The sequence below is a fragment of the Galeopterus variegatus genome, unplaced genomic scaffold (genome assembly GCF_000696425.1).
Source record: "Galeopterus variegatus unplaced genomic scaffold, G_variegatus-3.0.2 Scaffold305, whole genome shotgun sequence".
NCBI lineage: Eukaryota > Metazoa > Chordata > Mammalia > Dermoptera > Cynocephalidae > Galeopterus > Galeopterus variegatus.
Window position 1 is genome coordinate 198,593 of NW_007726416.1, and position 11,618 is coordinate 210,210.

The 11,618-nt window shown below is 43.2% G+C and overlaps 1 pseudogene; it reads right to left on the bottom strand.

Annotated features, from left to right (window-relative positions):
• Nucleotides 1–2,949: 2,949 nt before the first annotated feature.
• LOC103586087 overlaps nt 2,950–11,618 on the bottom strand; it is a 75,871-nt pseudogene continuing 67,202 nt past the window's right edge.

The window sequence follows — 11,618 nt, forward strand, 5'->3', positions numbered from 1 at the left end:
CGGCCAGTCTCAAAAAAAAAAAAAAAAAAAGACAAAAAAAAAAAAATAGAAAATGAAGACAATGGGATTTTCAGGGCTGTGTTTTGAAGGAAATGAACAGGGGGAGGTAAAATAATGACCTGAGGGTTGAGGAAAGGAGCCTGATTGAGATGGGGTAGTCAGAGAAGACTTCTCTAGAAAGGTGACATTTGAGTTGACCAAGAAAAGGAGACAGCAAAGTCAAAGTCAGTATGTAGAATGTTCCCCAGAGTGTTTCAGCGGTTGGAAAAGCCAAGGAGAAGGTACATGGGCTTGGTGTTGGAGGAGCAAAAAGGTCAGTGTGATGAAAAAGGGAGAGGAAAATAGGCACAAGGGATAGGCAGTCTTTTCAGCCAGGATAAAGAGTTTGGATTTTGTTCTAGATGCCACTGGAAGCATTGAAGAGTTTTAAGAAGGGAGATGAAATGAGTGGTATACCTTTCTAAAAGGTCGCTCTGGTGGATTGCTTCCAAAGATGGCCACAACCGTCCATCCCATCCCAGTGCCCTTTCGCTAATGTGACTTTGCAACTCCTCCCATCTGTTTACCCCCCTCTTGAATCTGGGCAGGCCCTGTGACTTGTTTTAACCAAAAGAATGTGGTAGAAGTGACAGAGACATTGTGCACGTTCTGAGACTGGGCCGTAAGAGGCCTTGCTGCTTCCTTTTTTTTACTTTCTTGGAGCTTTGAGCCACCATGAAAAGAGGTCTGGGCAAGTCTGCTGGAGAGGCCACATGGGTAGAGAGGCCCTGAAGTCAGAGCACAAGGGTAGAGAGGCCTCAGTGTTCCAGCCATCCCAGCCAAGGGGCCAAACATGTAAGTAACACCATCTTGGATTCTCCAGCCCAGACTTTAGTCACATGAGCAATTCCAGCCCACAGCACCCAGAACAGAGACTTGCTGTTCCAGTTGAACCCTGCTTAGCCAACCCAGAGTCATGAGCAAATAAAATCATTGTTTTATTAAAAAACCATTAAGATTTGGGGTGGTTTGTTATGCAGCAGCAGATAACTGATGAACATACTCTGGCTGATGTGGGAAAAATGGACTGTAGGAGACTTACTGGTGCAATCAAAAGTAAGAGTTAGGAGGCCACTGTAGCAGTCCAAAGGAGAAATGAGTGGGGAAAGTGGAAAAGGAGAGAAGTGGATAGATTTGAGATAAATTTTGGAAGTAAAATAGATAATATTTATTGATGGATTTGACGTGGATAGTCAGAGAAAGGACTCTTCCCAGGCATTTTGTTTGAGCGATTAGATGTATAGTAATGCTGTTTAGTAAAATAATTAAGACCTAGATAGGAACAGGACTGGGAGGCAGGAAGTGAATCAAGTTTCCTGATTTCTAACATTCTAGTTACTGCACATTGCTACAGGGCAATCTCTTAATCCTGCAATTTTGGTAATTTCTTAGATGTCTATCATGTTGTCTTGGAAATAAATAATGAAGTTTTCTAATTGCAAGCCATGAATGATCTAAAGATGACACTTGTAATTATCCAAGAAAAGTCACATATTACTGAGATGGAATTGCTACATATGGACTTTTATAAGAAATTAACTTTTTGGGCCGGCCCGGTGGCGCACTCGGTAGGGTGCGGCGGCGTTCCCACCAAGGGTTCGGATCCCATATGGAGACCTGTCCACTCACTGGCTGAGCGCGGTGCGGGCGCGACACCGAGGGTTGCGATCCCGTTGCCGGTTGCGGTGGGGGCACGACACTGAGGGTTGCGATTCCGTTACCGGTCACGAAAAAAGACAAAAAGAAAAAAAAAACTTTTTATTCATATGGACTTTTAAGGACAATCTGCTGACATAAATGGTACCATAATATAAAATTAACTTTTTATTCATATGGACTTTTAAGGACAATCTGCTGACATAAATGGTACCATAATATAAGAGCAGAAAGCTCTTGACAGCAGAGTCAGCAGAACAGAAGTATTAAATGCTCCACATGTCTGTAGATCAGTTTGGACTTGGCAACCCCTCCTTTGTCTGGGAGAGTTACAACATATATTCTATGATACAAGAAGGCAGATTCTCCAAGACAAACAACTGTATTAAAAATCCACGAGAGGGCTGGCCGGTTAGCTCACTTGGTTACAGTGTGGTGCTTATAACACCAAGGTAAAGGGTTCAGATCCCCATACCAGTCAGCTACCAAATAAATAAATAAATAAATGGTTTCTAGAATAAAATTCACTTATACATATCATTTTATTTTACCTACCCAAAGTAACAGATGCTATCGGGCAGCTACCAACGCCATTCCCAAACCTCTTCTTTAAGCCTGCTTATGCAAATTCCGAGACTCTTTCACATGTGGTCAGTAAGATGTAAGGGGGAACTTTGCTGAAGAATTTATAAGAAAGAGTTTGCTTCCTGTTAAAGAGGCTGATGAATCAGAAGAGTCCTCTGATACCACCCTTTCCCGCTTTGAACACAGTTGTGTAAGAACACAGTACCTGGAGATGGGAAAGCCATGTTGTAACCATGAGGTAACAGTTCTTAGATAAAAAAAATCTGTTATGGTAATAGCAGAATAGAAAAGGTCTAGATGACCTTGCTGAACTCAAACCTGGAAATGCCTACCCCAAACTTCTTTTTTTCCCCACCCAACAAAAAGCCATAACTTTATTAATGACAGAAATAGTACAAATGTCTAACCAAGCTGCAATTACTCTTTTTTTTTTCCTTTTTGTCTTTTTTCGTGACCAGTAACGGGATCGCAACCCTCAGTGTCGCGCCCGTACCGTGACTGGCAACGGGATCGCAACCCTCGGTGTCGCGCCCGCACTGCGCTCAACCAGTGAGCGGACCGGTCTCTATATGGGATCCGAACCCTCGGCGGGAGCGCCGCCCTCTACTGAGTGTGCCACCGGGCTGGCCCTCTTTTGCAACACCAAAAAGAGTCCTCATTTTCAGATGGTTACATTGTTAATTTCAGAATAGCATTTACAATGCCATTACTGTTATTATTCAGGACTCCTGCTGACATTGCTTTCCACCATCTGCTTGTGACATGACCAATTCTATGTCCTTAACTTCCACACCTGTTTCATCAACCTCCTCTTCACTCTCCTCTTGTATAGTTGAGTATGTTTTCTTGAATGCTTGGGACAGCTTCACCTTGAACTTTGCTGAGATAAATCCTCGATCTTGGCTTCCCCCCAAACTATGTAGACATCTGAAGCTGGGGTCTTGTAGACATTTGATTTTGTGATAACAAAGAGTATATTCTTAGATTTGTGATAGTGACTCTAGTGACCTCCATAACCTGTCGAAGACCCAGTTTGGACATAGCTTTCCATGCCTTCTTTCCACTGTGACTCTTTTTACTTTTGGACTGATTCTTCATTGATTTGAGCTACTGCTGCCAGCTGGGCTTATGTGATTGCCTGTGTGGAATCTTGTTCCTGGAGCTCTGGTACTGATTCATCACCATCAGATTCTATTCCCCACCTGTGTGGGAAACATGAAACCAAGATGGAAGCAAAAATAGCCCAAGATTCTTGTTTCATGAGAAAATTAGAAGTGTATTCCTTAAGCTAGTGCCTCCCCACCTTGTCTGATCGTGGCACACATAGAAAATGACACTGTACAGTGCACTGATGTAATCAGAAAGGCTGGTTATGCCAGAGGTGACTAGCCTGGAGACTTTGGTCACCTCTAGCCCTGCTCAGTTGCCCCAAAGGCTCAGGGTGTCGATAACTTGGCCACACTCGTAACCCATTTATGGCACACAAGTGGTGGAGGCAAACCAGTTGGGAAGTTCTGCTGAAGCAATGAGGGTGAGGTGTTCTGAACTTCACAGCAAAGCATATCCTACCTGACACAATATATATCCTTAATGAGTGGAGGGAGGAAGGGATTGATGGATGGATGGATGAAATTTGATCATGTACCTGGTTGGGAAGCTTGGAAGTTATGTCATATTCAGAGGATCTTGGCAAAGGTGTCTCAGGTTACAGGAGATAACTGAGGTTCCACAAGAAAGGGACCTTGTTTTTGCTTCTCTCTGCAATTCTGCCTTCATTCTTCTCTCTCTGCATGAAAACCAGCTTTGCTTTCCCCACCAGATAGCAGCAGATAGATACCCAATCCTCCCTGTCACAGTAATAGCAGGCCCAGCCTCTGGAACCAGGCTACCTGTGTCCAAATCCTAGCTCCACCACTAATTAGTTGTGTGACCTGGACCATGTTACTTACCCACTCTGTGCCTCAATTTCCTCAACTGTAAACTGGTGATAATTTTATATATCTCAGTAGGGTTGTGGGAAGAATTAAATCCAGTAAAATATATAAAATAATTTAAAACAGTAAGCACTATATTACTGTTAGCTATTATTATCTTTGATTCCCAGGCAACAAAATATGATTGGCTGGTCTGCTCCTAGCCTGATCCCCCAATCATACTTTACACATCATCATGTACTACTTATTCAGAGTGTTTATCTCAATTGTAGTTTAGTCCTTTTCTTTTTTTTTTTTTTGGCAGTTGGTGGTATGAGGATGTGAACCCTTGACCTTGGTGTTATCAACACCGTGCTCTAACCAACTGAGCTAACCAGCCAGCCCTGTGATTTAGTATTTGATTGAGGACTGTATTCATCACTAGACTCCAGGACCATCTGCTTTTGCTCACTGTTCTATCCTCAGTGCATAGCACAGTGGTCAGAATTTCCATGAAGTTCAATTCTAGGGTACACCATTTACATTGTATTTCATGTGCAACATGGTAGTCTGATGGTGGTCAAGACCTAATAAATATGTGTTGATGACTGAATTAATGGTCCAATCCACCATGGCTGGGGGTGCAATTGTGTGGCTGAGGAGGCAGTTCTTAACAAAGGCAAATAAGATGAACAGAAACCTCCAGATGTATCCACTATTGCCAGGCACAGGGAATACAAAATCAAACAAATGTCAGGTAGAATTGTTGGTGGCATAATCAACTCCCCCTCCCCTTTATCCTTAATTTGGTAACCCCATATGTTGTCAGATATCAACACACTCTGGGAAAGAACCCCAGACTCAGAAGTTGAATCAAGATTGGTCTGTGCAGGGGCCAGCCCGGTGGCGCACTCGGTAGAGTGCGGTGCTTGGGAGTGCAGTGGCGCTCCCGCTGAGGGTTCGGATCCCGTATAGAGACCGGTCCGCTCACTGGTTGAGCGCGGTGCGGGCGCGACACCGAGGGTTGCGATCCCGTTGCCGGTCACAGTACAGGCGCGACACTGAGGATTGCGATCCCGTTACTGGTCACGAAAAAAGACAAAAAGGAAAAAAAAAAAAAAAAGATTGGTCTGTGCAACATATGGTAACAACCCCCCTAACTTTGTGACCCAATTGTGACCACTGACATATAAGGAAGAAAGTGTTGAAGGGGCATCTGAGAAGAATTTGTTCTCCAGTTAAAATAAATACAACGAGAAGGTCTGTACCCTTTTCCTGCCTAGATGTTAAGCCAAAGAGGAAAGCCAAAACCAAGGGGGAACAGTAGAGTGATAGAAAGAGCCTAAGCACAGATACTTTTATCATGTAAGTTATTGCACATTTTTATTGTGTAAGTACACTCTTGCAGCCAAACACATTCTAATTGAAAAACATGGTCTCTTTACCTTAGGTACTGAAAGTGAGTGAGGGAAACAGATCAGAAAATCAATATCTTAAAATCAGGAACATAGAAGGATGCCCGCTATCACGACTCTATTCCACAATGTATTGTAGCTCTTTGCACAATAGGATAGAAAAAAGAAACAGAAGAATTGTGACACTAAAAGCAAGCAGTATCCATAAAACAACAAATAGATAAATTGGACTTTATAAAAATTAAAATCTAAATCTTTTTCTCTGCAAAGACTCTATTAAGAGGATGAAAAGACAAGCTACAGACTAGGCTAAAATATTTGCTAACTATATACCTGAGACAGGACTCATATCTAGAATGTATAAATAATTCTCAAAACTTAACAGTAAGAAAAAAAAATCTAATTAGAAAATAGGCAAAAATATGAAGAGACACTTTACAAAAGAGGATATAGGGATGTCAAATAAGTACATGAAAAGATGTTCAACACCACCAACCATTAAGAAAATGCAAATTACTAAGACCACAATGAAAAAGCACTACATACCTATCAAAATGGCTGAAATAAAAAATAGTGACAACACCAAATGCTGGAAAGGAGGCAGAGAAACTGAATCTCTCATACACTGGCAGTGGGAATATAAAATGGTATAACCATTCTAGAAAACAGTTTGGCAGTTTCTTATAAACTAAACACGCAACTAATAAATGACCCAGGAATTGACCTTCTGGGTACTTATCCCAGAAAAATAAAAATTTATGTTCATATAAAAACCTGTACACAAATGTTCATAGCAACTTTATTCATAATAACCAAAGACTGCAAACAATTCAGATGCTCTCCAACAGGTGAATGGCTAAACACACAGTGGTACAGCCACACCATGGAATATTACACATAATAAAAAGAATGAACTATTGACACACACAACAACTATATGGATCTCAAGGGCATTATGCTGGGTGAACAAAAGGCAGTCTCAAAAGGTCATGTGATGTATGATTCCATTTATATAACATTCTTGAAGTGACAAAGTTATAGAAATGGAGAATAGATCAGTGGTTGCCAGGGGCTAGCAACGGCGTTGGGGAAGGGGTTGGGTGTGACTATAATAAAGCAGCATGAGGAAGATTCTTTGTGGTGATGGCAGAGTCCAGTATTTTGATTGTGATGGTGGTTAAATAAAACTATCCATGTGATAAAATTGCACAGAGCTACACACACACATTGTACCAATGACTCAGTATCGTAAAGATGTCAATTCTCTCTAAATTGCAGTAGTAGCAAATGACTTATTTCTTTCTCCCATTACATGAGGACTGGAAATTTCCTATGGCCATATTAGACTCTGCATGATTCTATGTGTCTTCCTACTCTGGGATCGCAGCTGAAGGAGCAGCCAGTCTTTGGGGCATGATGTTCTCGTGGCAGAGGGCAGAAGCTCAAGGGCAGTGGGAGAAGCACTAATGCACATAACATATTTAAAGCTTCTGCTCTGCTGTGGCTTAAATGTTCCCCCAAAACTCACTGAAGCTTGATCCCCATTGTAACATTAAGAGGGCAGAAAATCAGACTATGGCAGTGTTGAAAGGTGGGTCCTTTAAGATGTGATTGGATTGTGATGACTATGCCCTTGTGAATGGATTAACCCATTTGTGGAGTAAAGAGTTAATGGTTTAGTGGGTTGTCACGAGAGTGGCACTCATAGCTTATAAGGAGAGCAAGTGAGCATGTTAAAGAGCTCTTACCATTCTTGTCATTTATGCCCTGTGTTGCCACGGGACTCTATATAGAGCCCCCACCAAGAAGAAGGCCTTCACCAGATGTGTTTCCTGGACCTTGGACTTTCCAGCCTCCGAAACTGTAAGAAATAAATTTCATTTCTTTACAAATTACCAAGTTTGAGGTATTCTGTTATAAGTAGCAGAAAAGAGGTTAATACATGCCTCAACATAGTGTTGGCCAATGCAAGTCAACGTAAGCCCCAAACCAATGGAGCAGAGATGTCTACACCACCTATAGGAAAACATGACAAAGGTGGGAAGGGAAAAAATAATTTTAATGAACAATGTAATCCACCACATAGATATACTGTGAATCCAAAGCAAAATCCTGAGTTTTTCATGGAGCCTAACAAACTAATTCTAAAATGTCTATGGAAGAGTGAAGGGCTAAGAATACTTGAGATTTTTATAAAGAAGAAAAAGAAGTTAAGTCAGGGTAGGACTTCCATAATCAGAAATCAAGATTTGAAATAAAACCACAGATTTTCAGGTAGTATGGGACCAACACAAGGACAGGCAAATGGAAAAAAATAGAAGACCTAAAAAAGACTCACACATACATGGAAACCCATTATAAGATAGCTCTGGCGTTGCAAATGAGAAGAGAAATGAATTTCAGATGGAATGTGGACTTAAATTTGAAAGCAAAATTTTAAAACATTTGGAAGAAAATATGGGAGAATATTTTTATATCCTTGGGGTCAGGAAAGACTTCTCAAGACATATGAAACAGCGCAAAAGACATGACCAATTAACCAAATAGGAAACAAGAATGGTTATTAAAAATTAAAGATGTTCAACCATACTGGCAATTGGGGAAATACAAATTACAACCATTATGAGAAATCATTTCACATCCACAAAGAAAACAAGTACTGGCAAAGATGTGGGGCAAGGGGAACTTTCACACACTGCTGATGGGAATGAAAACTGGTACAACTAATTTAGAAAACTATTTGACATTGCCTAGTAAATTTGAACACACAAACCTTAAGAGCTAACAATTCCACTTCAAGACACATATCTTAAAAAACATTCTTGCATTCATTGTTTGCAACAGCAAAAACTGGAGCCAACCCAACACCCAAAAGTAAAGTAGATAATGAAATTGTGTTATATTCTTATAATGAAATATTATATAGCAGAGAAACTGAATAGCTGAATCTCAGAAACACAATGCTGAATGAAAAATACAAGTTGCACAGGAATCATACAAATAATTCCATTCACAAAAAAACTTAAAAACAGGCAAAAATGAGCTATGTAGTGTTTAGGAATACACATAGTTGTGATAAGAGAATTATTAACATAAAATTCAAGATGGTGGTTTTCTCTCTAGGGGAAGGATGTGATCACAGAGAGGCACATGCAAGCCTTCTTACTGAGTGGAAGTTTCAGCAAAAGCAGTTTCAGTGGAGTGGCAGGGACAGAAGCCAGAACAGTGTTCTGAGGGTTGAACTGAAGCTAACAACATGAAAGATAGCTAGTGCAGTCAACTCATTACACAGATGTTGCTAGAAATAGGAGCAGATTACATTATCACAAGGCAGTGAAAATGATCATTCACAGAGCAGACTTCTTTCTCACGAGGCAGGGAGCGGGCGGTGGGGTGGATGCGTGAGGCTGGCTGTGACTGAGCTGAACAGAAGGGCAGGAATGGAGCTGTGGGCTGGGGGCCCTCCTCATACAGAGGGAGATTTAGGAGTCCCCTTTCACTGGTTGCCCAAAGACTGTGCCCACTGGAGATGAGCAAGCAAGATCTCCAATTGGCTCAGCCACTGCCTGCCTTCCTCTTGTGAGGCCTCCTGCCAAGAATTCCCATTAATCAAAGGCTGGGAACAACTGCAGACCAGTCAGCTCCCAGGAACTCACGTGTCTTGCAGGCTGGCTTGGGCTTTCTGTTTATTTCAGCATGATTGCTCTGACTGGCCACAAGTATAATTTAAAACCCCATCTCACTATGACTTTAGGGTGATGTTTAAAAGGCCTCTCAGAGAAATGGAGCACTCTGTATCTCTGGAAGTTTACTCAAGAGACCAGCTAGGAAAATTCTTCAATCTGGAAAACTGTAAGAGAGAAATGATCACATTGAACAGTCACATGTACCTACCTTGCCTTTGGGGGTTGTCCTGGAGCTCGGTGGTGACCTGCCTGAAGAGAAATCTGGAGCTACTAATGAGCAGGGAAAGGAAATGTGTTCTCCTAACAGCTCTAGGAGGGGAGTGACAGGGATGGGGAACAAATCTAAAGAAGGCCAAAGAGAGGTTCCCTCCCTCCTAAGTAAAACTGTAGCTATGACTACGGGGTTGGGGAAGTTCAAGCATGTACCCTCCCCTAGCGTGAGGAGGGGCCCTTGGGATTTCTCCTGCCTAATGCTCTCTGAGGAAGAGAAGAAAACAATCAACATCTTATGGGAAAGACCATCATGTTTTATTCCCCCCAGGGAAACCTGGCCTATTTCAGGGGGAAAAAGAAAAGTCAGGTTCACAATAAGCTTGTCCCAAACCTCAAGTAACACCGAAACTGCATTTTAGGGTTCCACCTTCCTCCCTCTCCGTCTGTCTGCGCTTGGAGGGCAGATACCTGTCCACCCTCCTTCAAAGGGTTGAATGAGGTTTCATTCATTCGTGCACTGATTCAACAGTAATTTATTGAAGGCTTACTATGTCCTGGGAGCTCTTCTAGGTACTGAAGAAGTAGTTGTGAAAGACAGTAGACTCAAACAGACTGAGGCAATGGCCCGGAAAGTGATATGCACATGGGGGTGAGGATCGCTCAGTGCTTCTGCCCGTTCCATAGGGATGGTTCGGACAAGCTACTTCCAGACAAGCTGTCTAGAATAAAGGCTTCCCGCCCCCTCTCCAGCTACCCTCACGAATCTGGATCTTTCATCATTGTTGTTCAGCTTCCCCTGAGCCGCCCAAGCTGAGCGAACCATGAATGTGTGGAAATATCCGCTCGGCCAGGGTTTGAGGGTTGGAGGCTTCTCTTCCCGATTCTCCTCTCCTCCGATCAATCTCCTGGGAACCCCTGTGCGGAAAGCCTCGCCCCACTCCAGGTCCCCTTCCTCCCCTTATCCAGAAGGGGGCCTCTCGGTGCCCGAGGGGCAGCGCCCCCGGCCCAAAAGGGCTGCAGACCTGGGGCCGCCCAGGGCCGTGGGGGGCCCACCTCTTCGTATAACTTCGTATAATGTATGCTATACGAAGTTATTACGCCAGGCTACCTGTGTCCAAATCCTAGCTCCACCACTAATTAGTTGTGTGACCTGGACCATGTTACTTACCCACTCTGTGCCTCAATTTCCTCAACTGTAAACTGGTGATAATTTTATATATCTCAGTAGGGTTGTGGGAAGAATTAAATCCAGTAAAATATATAAAATAATTTAAAACAGTAAGCACTATATTACTGTTAGCTATTATTATCTTTGATTCCCAGGCAACAAAATATGATTGGCTGGTCTGCTCCTAGCCTGATCCCCCAATCATACTTTACACATCATCATGTACTACTTATTCAGAGTGTTTATCTCAATTGTAGTTTAGTCCTTTTCTTTTTTTTTTTTTTGGCAGTTGGTGGTATGAGGATGTGAACCCTTGACCTTGGTGTTATCAACACCGTGCTCTAACCAACTGAGCTAACCAGCCAGCCCTGTGATTTAGTATTTGATTGAGGACTGTATTCATCACTAGACTCCAGGACCATCTGCTTTTGCTCACTGTTCTATCCTCAGTGCATAGCACAGTGGTCAGAATTTCCATGAAGTTCAATTCTAGGGTACACCATTTACATTGTATTTCATGTGCAACATGGTAGTCTGATGGTGGTCAAGACCTAATAAATATGTGTTGATGACTGAATTAATGGTCCAATCCACCATCGGGGAAGCCGGGGCGGGAGCGGGAGTCCCCCCGGGGCACCTCCGCTGTCGCTTTGCCTCAGTTGCCGCCCTAGTACACGGGACTTTGGGCCGGGGTGGGGGTGGGGGCGGGTAGAGAACTTTTTCATCTTCGCTCGTCCCCCTCCTTCTCCAGAGAGCTCGTAGAAAAGCGGGGGACGGGGCTGGCCCGCCAGGTGTCTCTCCCCGCCCCGGCGGCTGGTGGTCTGTGGGCAGAAAGGAAGGTCCCCTCTTGTCACCTGGCGCTCCCAGCTGTCCCCGGGCCGGCGGGCTGGGCCAGAGTGACCAGGCGCGACTCGCACACGCCCGCCACCTGCCCCCCCCCCCC